We start from the raw sequence: 12,396 nt of genomic DNA, 5'->3' as shown, positions 1-12,396 counted from the left end.
TCTAAACACCATAGCTTGTAAATGTAGGTATTTGTATCCCACCCAGGTTTCCTCGGCTTTTAGTTTCGGCTGTCACCATCACTCTAGTTGGTCACAGACCAGTGTCAAGTTGATTGTCACGATGCTAAAAACAATTGGATTCATAAGTTAAATGGTTAGAAATTGTGAGGATATTACACAGACTGGGATAATATTACACAGACTGGGATAATATTACACAGACTGGGATAATATTACACAGACTTGGACAATATTACACAGACTGGGATAATATTACACAGACTGGGATAATATTACACAGACTTGGACAATATTACACAGACTGGGATAATATTACACAGACTGGGATAATATTACACAGACTGGGACAATATTACACAGACTGGGATAATACACAGACTGGGATAATATTACACAGACTGGGATAATATTACACAGACTGGGATAATATTACACAGACTGGGATAATATTACACAGACTGGGATAATATTACACAGACTGGGACAATATTACACAGACTTGGACAATATTACACAGACTGGGATAATATTACACAGACTGGGATAATATTACACAGACTTGGACAATATTGCGCAGACTGGGATAATATTACACAGACTGGGACAATATTACACAGACTGGGATAATATTACACAGACTGGGATAATATTACACAGACTGGGACAATATTACACAGACTTGGACAATATTACACAGACTGGGACAATATTACACAGTCTGGGACAATATTACACAGACTGGGATAATATTACACAGACTGGGACAATATTACACAGACTGGGACAATATTACACAGACTGGGATAATATTACACAGACTGGGACAATATTACACAGATTGGGACAATATTACACAGACTGGGACAATATTACACAGACTGGGATAATATTACATAGACTGGGAGAATATTACACAGACTGGGAGAATATTACACAGACTGGGATAATATTACACAGACTGGGATAATATTACACAGACTTGGACAATATTGCGCAGACTGGGATAATATTACACAGACTGGGACAATATTACACAGACTGGGATAATATTACACAGACTGGGATAATATTACACAGACTGGGACAATATTACACAGACTTGGACAATATTACACAGACTGGGACAATATTACACAGACTGGGACAATATTACACAGACTGGGATAATATTACACAGACTTGGACAATATTACACAGACTGGGATAATATTACACAGACTGGGATAATATTACACAGACTTGGACAATATTGCGCAGACTGGGATAATATTACACAGACTGGGACAATATTACACAGACTGGGATAATATTACACAGACTGGGACAATATTACACAGACTTGGACAATATTACACAGACTGGGACAATATTACACAGACTTGGACAATATTACACAGACTGGGATAATATTACATAGACTGGGAGAATATTACACAGACTTTTACAATATTACACAGACTGGGATAATATTACACAGACTGGGATAATATTACACAGACTTGGACAATATTGCGCAGACTGGGATAATATTACACAGACTGGGACAATATTACACAGACTGGGATAATATTACACAGACTGGGATAATATTACACAGACTGGGACAATATTACACAGACTGGGACAATATTACACAGACTGGGACAATATTACACAGACTGGGACAATATTACACAGTCTGGGACAATATTACACAGACTGGGATAATATTACACAGACTGGGACAATATTACACAGACTGGGACAATATTACACAGACTGGGATAATATTACACAGACTGGGACAATATTACACAGACTGGGACAATATTACACAGACTGGGACAATATTACACAGACTGGGATAATATTACATAGACTGGGAGAATATTACACAGACTGGGAGAATATTACACAGACTGGGATAATATTACACAGACTGGGATAATATTACACAGACTGGGACAATATTACACAGACTTGGACAATATTACACAGACTGGGATAATATTACACAGACTGGGACAATATTACACAGACTGGGACAATATTACACAGACTGGGATAATATTACACAGACTTGGACAATATTACGCAGACTGGGATAATATTACACAGACTGGGACAATATTACACAGACTGGGATAATATTACACAGACTGGGATAATATTACACAGACTGGGATAATATTACACAGACTGGGATAATATTACACAGACTGGTATAATATTACACAGACTGGGATAATATTACACAGACTGGGATAGTATTACACAGACTGGGATATTACACAGGCTGGGATAATATTACACAGACTGGGATAATATTACACAGACTGGGATAATATTACACAGACTGGGATAATATTACACAAACTTGGACAATATTACACAGACTGGGATAATATTACACAGACTGGGACAATATTACACAGACTGGGATAATATTACACAGACTGGGATAATATTACACAGACTGGGATAATATTACACAGACTGGGATAATATTACACAGACTGGGATAATATTACACAGACTGGGATAATATTACACAGACTGGGATAATATTACACAGACTGGGATAATATTACACAGACTGGTATAATATTACACAGACTGGGATAATATTACACAGACTGGGATAATATTACACAGACTGGGATAATATTACACAGACTGGTATATTACACAGACTGGGATAATATTACACAGACTGGGATAATATTACACAGACTGGGATAATATTACACAGACTGGGATAATATTACACAGACTGGGATAATATTACACAGACTGGGATAATATTACACAGACTGGTATAATATTACACAGACTGGGATAATATTACACAGACTGGGATAATATTACACAGACTGGGATAATATTACACAGACTGGTATAATATTACACAGACTGGGATAATATTACACAGACTGGTATAATATTACACAGACTGGGATAATATTACACAGACTGGGATAATATTACACAGACTGGGATAATATTACACAGACTGGTATAATATTACACAGACTGGGATAATATTACACAGACTGGGATAATATTACACAGACTGGGATAATATTACACAGACTGGTATAATATTACACAGACTGGGATAATATTACACAGACTGGGATAATATTACACAGACTGGGATAATATTACACAGACTGGGATAATATTACACAGACTGGTATAATATTACACAGACTGGGATAATATGATGAAGCTCTAGAACAGAGTCTTGTTTTCGGAGGTTTATCAATGACTTGATAAATCTCTACACTGAGCGAAACGTTGTCGTAATTGTAGCTTGTTCTAGCAGCTGTATCAATAGATAAGTGAACCGTAGATATAATTCCTGATGTACTCCTGTTGACGCTTTTGGGGCCTAGTTATTAGGCCTTTTATGTATCCATATGCTCTTGCACTACACGAGGTGCACAGTAAACCAGCCACTTCAAGGGCAAAATCTAAATCTAATCAATAACTTGATAAAGCTCTACGCTTTATCAACAATTCAAAGCGTATCTTCACTATTGTCAACAATATTGCATCCACACCAAGCAGCTGTACACGAAAGTCGAGTGAGAGCATTTCGAGTGACGGGGCGAGATGTGAGCTTGGTGATACAAAAGAGAGTTTTGGAGTGATGGTGCGAGAGGTGAGAGAGAGAGAGAGAGAGAGAGAGAGAGAGAGAGTGTGAGTGAGTGAGCGAGCTTGACAACACTCTGGTTTCTGTGTGTCAGCTTCCCACCAACATTACCCTACCCTGGGTGCTCCTCTCTGGGAGATGTTTCCATGGTAACACACACCAATATTGGTGAGGCCTTTGGATGCTGAGCTCATTCCCTCCCCTCCTCTCTTTCCCTCTCCCTCTCCCACTCTCCAAGGCTTTGTACATGGGTAGGTTCAGAGTTCCTGACTTTATTTACATTCTAAACGCTGTTACCAAAATCAGCTTATTAATAGCTACCTCTCTCTCTCTCTCTCTCTCTCTCTCTCTCTCTCTCGTGTCCAGATATAATCTATAACATGCCCAGGTAATGCTGCTGGCGTGATCCCATCTGTTAACCTCAGTACAGACCCGAAATTCCATCTCTCATTTATAATCTCCAGGTCTTGTTTGTTCCTAATAAGTTATTCAATGTTCTCTCCTTGTGTTATCTGTTCTTCCCATGCACAAGTTTTTATCCTAATATTCTAATGCTTAATGGGACAGCGACAAACCCGCAGACATCATATGGCGTCTGGGGAATGACACGCAGTCAAATTTGAGTCATATGTATATACACACACACAATAAGATCACAGTAAACAGGTGATATCAGAATATGCAAAACAACCACTGTGAAAAAATAGTGAAATTCCAAACGCTTTCGTGACTTCTCACATTATCAAGGAACTATGATAGTTCCTTGATAGTGTGAGAAGTCACGAAAGCGCTTGGAATTTCAATATTCTTTCACAATGGTTGTTTTGCGCGCATATATATATGTCGTGCCGAATAGGCAGAACTTGCGATCTTGGCTTAAATAGCAACGCTCATCTTGCCATATAGGACAAGTGAAAATTTGTTTATGCAATAATTTCGCCAAAATCATTCTGAACCTAACGAAAAAAATATATTTGATTGCGTTTGTTTAGTATTAAATTTTTGTAAACGTATTTAAAATATATTTAGTTGGGTTAGGCTAAAATAAATTGTTCTTGCTATAATAAGGTTAGGTAAGTTTTCTAAGATTCTTTTGGTACAAAATTATAAATTTTTACATTAACATCAATGAAAAAATATATATCTTTAAACGTATAAGAGAAAATTTTAGAAAGAACTTAATTTTAAATAAGTTCTTGCTAATTGACCAGTTATGCATATTCGGCACGACATATATATATATATATATATATATATATATATATATATATATATATATATATATATATATATATATATATATATATATATATATATGTCGTGCCGAATAGGCAGAACTTGCCATCTTGGCTTAAATAGCAACGCTCATCTTGCCATATAGGACAAGTGAAGATTTGTGTATGCAATAATTTCGCCAAAATCATTCTGAACCTAACAAAAATTATATATTTGATTGTGTTTGTTTAGTACTAAATTTTTGTAAATGTATTTAAAATATATTTAGTTGGGTTAGGCTAAAATAAATTGCTCTTGTTATAATAAGGTTATGTAAGTTTTCTAAGATTCTTTTGGTGCAAAATTAAAAAAATTTGCATTAACAATAATGAAAAAAATATATCTTTAAACGTATAAGAGAAAATTTTAGAAAGGACTTAATTTTAAATGAGTTCTTGCTAACTGACCAGTTTTACATATTCGGCACGACATATATATATATATATATATATATATATATATATATATATATTATATATATATATATATATATATATATATATATATATACTCTATCACTCTTTCTATCCACTTTTAATATTAAAATTAGTATAGACAGAAAGTATTTTAATGAGTTTTTTTTTGAGTTGACTGTTGTTTCTTCCGTCTTTGTAACAAAAACATTGTTGTTCTTCTTGAGGTGATTATTCTTCTCTTTTGGTTAGTTTTTGTGTTGTGGAACTATTTTGTTCACTCCTGTTGACTGTTTAGCTTTGTTTTTGCATTCACTTTTGTTCATTTGTTTACTCTTTGGTTTTTACTCTTAGGTAATCTAAAACACACACACACACACACACACACACACACACGATCATGTGGTTCTGAGTTTTGACTATATAGTAGAGTTACAAGTGGAGAAGGTAACAGGAACTGAAGGGGACAGGCCAAACTATAAAAGGGGGGACTACACAGGTATGAGAAACTTCCTGCAGGAGGTTCAGTGGGACAGAGAAATGGTAGGAAAATCAGTAAACGAGATGATGGAATATGTGGCAACAAAGTGCAAGGAGGCAGAGGAAAGTTTTGTTCCCAAGGGAAACGGAAATAATAGGAAGACCAAGACGAGTCCTTGGTTTACCCGAAGGTGTAGGGAGGCAAAAGCTAAGTGCAACAGAGAATGGAAAAGGTACAGGAGGCATAGGACCCAGGAAAACAAGGAGATTAGTAGAAGAGCCAGAAACGAGTATGCGCAGATAAGGAGGGAGGCCCAGAGACAGTATGAAAACGACATAGCATCGAAAGTCAAATCTGACCCGAAACTGCTGTATAGCCACATTAGGAAGAAGACAACAGTCAAGGACCAGGTGATAAGGCTGAGGAAAGAAGGTGGGGAACTCACAAGAAACGATCAAGAGGTATGTGAGGAGCTCAACACGAGATTTAAGGAAGTATTTACAGTAGAGACAGGAAGGACTCTGGGGGGACAGACCAGATGGGGACACCAACAAGGAATACACCAACAAGTGTTGGACGACATACATACAGATGAGGAGGAGGTGAAGAAACTGCTAAGGGACATCGATACCTCAAAGGCAATGGGACCGGACATCTCTCCATGGGTCCTTAGAGAGGGAGCAGATATGTTGTGCGTACCACTTACCACAATCTTCAACACATCCCTGGAAACTGGGCAACTACCTGAGGTATGGAAGACAGCAAATGTAGTTCCCATTTTCAAAAAAGGAGACAGAAAAGAGGCACTAAACTATAGACCTGTGTCATTGACGTGTATAGTATGCAAAATTATGGAGAAGATTATCAGGAGGAGAGTGGTGGAGCACCTGGAACGGAACAGGAGTATAAATGCCAACCAGCACGGATTCACGGAAGGCAAATCCTGTGTCACAAACCTTCTGGAGTTTTATGATAAAATAACAGAAGTAAGACAAGAGAGAGAGGGGTGGGTTGATTGCATCTTCTTGGACTGCAAGAAGGCCTTTGACACAGTTCCTCACAAGAGATTAGTGCAGAAGCTAGAGCATCAGGCGCATATAACAGGAAGGGCACTGCAATGGATCAGAGAATACCTGACAGGGAGGCAACAACGAGTCATGGTACGTAATGATGTATCACAGTGGGCACCTGTGACGAGCGGGGTCCCACAGGGGTCGGTCCTAGGACCAGTGCTATTTTTGGTATATGTGAACGACATGACGGAAGGGTTAGACTCAGAAGTGTCCCTGTTTGCAGATGATGTGAAGTTAATGAGGAGAATTAAATCTGATGAGGACCAGGCAGGACTTCAAAGAGACCTGGACAGACTGGACACCTGGTCCAGCAAATGGCTTCTCGAATTTAATCCTGCCAAATGCAAGGTCATGAAGATAGGGGAAGGGCACAGAAGACCACAGACAGAGTATAGGCTAGGTGGCCAAAGACTGCAAACCTCACTCAAGGAGAAAGATCTTGGGGTGAGTATAACACCGAGCATGTCTCCGGAAGCACACATCAATCAGATAACTGCTGCAGCATATGGGCGCCTGGCAAACCTGAGAACAGCATTCCGACACCTTAGTAAGGAATCATTCAAGACACTGTACACCGTGTATGTCAGGCCCATACTGGAGTATGCAGCACCTGTTTGGAACCCGCACTTGATAAAGCACGTCAAGAAACTAGAGAAAGTACAAAGGTTTGCAACAAGGTTAGTTCCAGAGCTAAGGGGAATGTCCTATGAAGAAAGATTAAGGGAAATCGGCCTGACGACACTGGAGGACAGGAGGGTCAGGGGAGACATGATAACGACATATAAAATACTGCGTGGAATAGACAAGGTGGACAAGGACAGGATGTTCCAGGGAGGGGACACAGAAACAAGAGGCCACAATTGGAAGTTGAAGACACAAATGAGTCAGAGAGATAGTAGGAAGTATTTCTTCAGTCATAGAGTTGTAAGGCAGTGGAATAGCCTAGAAAATGACGTAGTGGAGGCAGGAACCATACACAGTTTTAAGACGAGGTTTGATAAAGCTCATGGAGCGGGGAGAGAGAGGGTCTAGTAGCAACCGGTGAAGAGGCGGGGCCAGGAGCTAGGACTCGACCCCTGCAACCACAAATAGGTGAGTACACACACACACACACACCTTCCCTCGCGCGCGCGTGTGAGACATGACCGAGATAGTAAATTTTCAGAGAATAGGGGGGTACTTGAAGGGGAGAACTAGGCCGGTCAAGCTGACTTTCAAGATAGAAACGGTGTGAAACAGGATCCTGCAAGAGAAACCAAGGCTGAAGGAATCGTCAACATATAAGAAGGTGTCCCTAGACCGAGACAGAACAAGAACAGAGCGACAGCAGCTGAGGGAAAGGACACAGAAGCAAATGGGGCTAGGAAAAGAGACAAGGGCAAATTCAGCAGAGGACAACCAGAGCAGGGCAGAGCAACAAGCATAAGCACACACAGAACCACCCCCAGAACTCCACAATGAAACACATTGTCCCAACACGAACCACAATCCACGCTTACAGCCCCCACCCCACACTGTGCTGTAAAATACCACAGCACACTGACAGGTCCCCCACCCTCACAGATTCCCTAGAACACAGTGTTGGAGATGAAACTGAAGGTATGGTACACCAACGATGATGGAATAACGAATAAATAAGAGGAGTGTTACAAAAGAATCACAGGCATCACCAGACATCATAGCTCTCACAGAAACCAAGCTCACAAGAATGATAAGAGATGCCATCTTTCCAGCAGGATATCAGATTCTGAGGAAAAACAGAGGGAACAGAGGGGGTGGAGGAGTGGAACTGCTCATCAAAAACCGATGGGATTTTGATGAGCTGGAGAGAGGAGACAGAGGAGAAGCAAGAGACTACATAATAGGAACACTTCAGTCCGGAGATCTCAAGGTGGTAATTGCAGTGATGTATAACCCTCAACAGAACAGCAGGAGGATAAGGCAAGAGTATGATGAGAGCAATAGTGATGGTTGACACACTGGCTAAAGTGGTCAGAAGGCCTCATGTGAGCAGGGCAAAGCTGCTGATTATGGGTGACTTCAATCACAAGGAAATCGACTGGGAGAACGTGGAGCCACATGGGGGCCCAGAAATGTGGAGGGCTAAGATGGTTTAGGTAGAACTGGAAAGCCTCATGTACCAACACGTAAGGGACACTACCAGAGAGAGAGGAGAGGATGAACCAGCAAAACTGGACCTAGTATTCACCTTGAGTAGTACAGATATTGAGGATATCACATACGAAAGACCCCTCGGGGCCAGTGATCACGTGGTTCTGAGCTTCGAATATGTAGTAGAGTTCCAAGTGGAGAGAGAAGCAGGAAAGGCAGGACGACCGAAGCTAAACTACAAGAGAAAGGACTACACAGGTATGAGGAATTTTCTGCACGGGGTTCAGTGGGAGAGAGAACTGGCAGGGAAGTCAGTAAATGAGATGATGGAATATGTGACAACGATATTCTAGGAAGCTGAGGAGAAATTTGTACTCAAGAGTAACAGAAATAACGTGAAAACCAGGATGAGCCCTTGGTTCACCCTAAGGTGTAGAGAGGCCAAAACCAAGTGTGCTACAGAATGGAAGAAGTACAGAAGGCAAAAGACCCAGGAGAATCAGGAGAACAGTCGTAGAGCTAGACATGAATATGCACAGGTAAGAAGGGAGGCCCAACGACAATATGAGAATGACATAGCAGCAAAAACCAAATCTGACCCGAAGCTGTTGTACAGCCACATCAGGAGAACAACAGTCAAGGACCAGGTAATCAGGCTGAGGAAGGACGGAGGGGAGATCACAAGAAACGACCGTGAAATATGTGAGGAGCTCAACATGAGATTCAAAGAAGTGTTCACAGAGGAGACAGAAGGGACTCCAGAAATACGGAGAGGTGGGGTACACCAAGTGTTGAACACAATACATACAACCAAGGAAGTAGTGAAGAGGCTGCTAAGCGAGCGAGATACCTCAAAGGCGATGAGGCCGGATATCTCTCCATGGGTCCTGAGAGAAGGAGCAGAGGCGCTATGTGTACCAATTACAATCTTCAACACATCTATCTAAACAGGGCAACTATCTGAGGTATGGAAGACAGCAAATGTAGTCCCAATTTTTAAACAAGGAGACAGACACGACGCATTAAACTATAGACCAGTGTCACTGACATGTATAGTATGCAAAGAGTGGTGGAACACCTAGAAAGGAATGTGCTTATCAATTACAGCTAGTACGGTTTCAGGGACGGGAAATCCTGTGTCACAAACCTACTGAAGTTCTATGACAGGGTGACAGCAGTAAGACAAGAGAGAGAGAGGGGGGTGGGTAAATTGCATTTTCTTGGGCTGTAAGAAGGCGTTTGACACAGTCCCACACAAGAGATTAGTGGAAAAGCTAGGGGACCAGGCAGGGAAAACAAGGAAGGCACTGTAATGGATCAAGTGCAAAGTCATGAAGATTGAGGAAGGGCAAAGAAGACCGAAGATGGAGTACAGTCTAGGGGGCCAAAGACTACAAACCTCACTCAAGGAAAAGGATCTTGGGGTGAGCATAACACAGGGCACATCTCCTGAGGCGCACATCAACCAAATAACTGCTGCAGCATATGGTCGCCTGGCAAACCTAAGAACAGCATTCCGACATCTTAATAAGGAATCGTTCAGGCCACTGTACACCGTGTACGTTAGGCCTATATTGGAGTATGCAGCACCAGTTTGGAACCCACACGTAGCCAAGCATGTAAGGAAACTAGAGAAAGTGTAAAAGTTTGCAACAAGACTAGTCCCGGAGCTAAGGGGCGTGTCCTACGAGGAGAGGTTAAAGGAAATCGACCTGACGACGCTGGAGGACAGGAGAGATGGGGGGCATATGATAACGACATATAAAATGCTGAGAGGAATCGACAAGGGGTGGACAGAGACAGGGTGTTCCAGAGATGGGACACAGCAACAAGGGGTCACAGTTGGAAGTTGAAGACTCGGATGAATCACAGTGATGTTAGAAAATATTTCTTCAGCCACAGAGTTGTCAGGAAGTGGAATAGTCTGGGAAGTGATGTAGTGGAGACAGGATCCATACATAGCTTTAAGAAGAGGTATGATAAAGCTCATGGAGCAGGAAGAATGACCTAGTAGCGACCAGTGAGAGGCGGGGCCAGGAGCTGTGACTTGACCCTCACAATCACAATTAGGTGAGTACGTACACACACACACACACACACACACACACACACACACACCGTAATTAATCTGTCTCCTGTCATTACTTCACTAATTAACTAAATAGATGTAATCATCCCTTAATTAGTGTTCCTTGTCTATCTAACTTTAAGTGTTGAGATGTAAATTTAAATTGGTATGTGTGTGTGTGTATGTGTGCTCACCTAATTGTGGCTGCAGGGGTCGAGACTCAGCTCCTGGCCTCGCCTCTTCACTGATCGCTACTAGGTCCTCTCCCTCTCTGCTTCCACAGCTTTGTCATGCCTCGTCTTAAAGCTGTGTTTGGTTCCTGCCTCCACTACATCACTTGCTAGGCTATTCCACTTCCTGACAACTCTATGACTGAAGAAATACTTCCTAACATCCCTCTGACTCGTCTGAGTCTTCAGCTTCCAATTGTGACCCCTTGTTTCTGTGTCCCCTTTCTGAAACAACCTGTCTCTGTCTACCTTATCTATTCCACGCAGTATTTTGTATGTCGTTATCATGTCTCCCCTGACCCTCCTATCCTTCAATGTCGCCAGTCCGATTTCCCTCAACCTTTCTTCGTAGGACATTCCCCTGAGCTCCGGAACTAGCCTTGTTGCAAACCTTTGCACTTTCTCTAATTTCTTGACGTGCTTGACCAGGTGTGGGTTCCAAACTGATGCTGCATACTCCAGTATGGGCCTGATGCACACAGTGTACAGTGCCTTGAACGATTCCTTACTAAGGTATCAGAACGCTATTCTCAGGTTTGCCAGGCGCCCGTATGCTGCAGCAGCTATCTGGTTGATGTGTGCCTCCGGAGACGTGCTCGATGTTATGGTCACCCCAAGCTCTTTCTCCTTGAGCGAGGTTTGCAGTCCTTGGGCACCTAGTCTATACTATGTGGTCTTCTTTGCCCTTCTCCGATCTTCATGACTTTGCATTTGGCAGGGTTGAATTCAAGAAGCCAGTTGCTGGACCAGGTGTCCATCCTGTCCAGGTCTCTTTGAAGTCCTGCCTGATCCTCGTCTGATTTAATTCTCCTCATTACATCTGCAAACAGGGACACCTCTGAGTCTATCCCTTCCATCATGTCATTCACATATACCAGAAATAGCACTGGTCCTAGGACAGACCCCTGTGGGACCCCGCTCGTCACAGGTGCCCACTGCGATACCTCATCCCGTACCATGACTCGTTGTTGCCTCCCTGTCAGGTATTCTCTGATCCATTGCAGTGCCCTTCTTGTTATACGCGCCTGATCCTCTAGTTTCTGCACTAGTCTCTTGTGAGGAACTGTGTCGAAGGCCTTCTTGCAG

At 41.7% G+C, this 12,396-nt stretch overlaps 1 protein-coding gene across 1 annotated transcript in view; it reads right to left on the bottom strand.

Moving 5' to 3' along the window:
- LOC128698986 (transcription cofactor vestigial-like protein 3) overlaps positions 1-12,396 on the bottom strand; it is a 128,395-nt gene that overhangs the window by 66,330 nt on the left and 49,669 nt on the right. The window lies entirely within an intron of this gene.

This window comes from Cherax quadricarinatus, chromosome 55 (assembly GCF_038502225.1).
Source record: "Cherax quadricarinatus isolate ZL_2023a chromosome 55, ASM3850222v1, whole genome shotgun sequence".
NCBI classification, from domain to species: domain Eukaryota; kingdom Metazoa; phylum Arthropoda; class Malacostraca; order Decapoda; family Parastacidae; genus Cherax; species Cherax quadricarinatus.
Note: the sequence above shows the minus strand (reverse complement) of the source record. Positions and strands in the feature narration are given on the sequence as shown.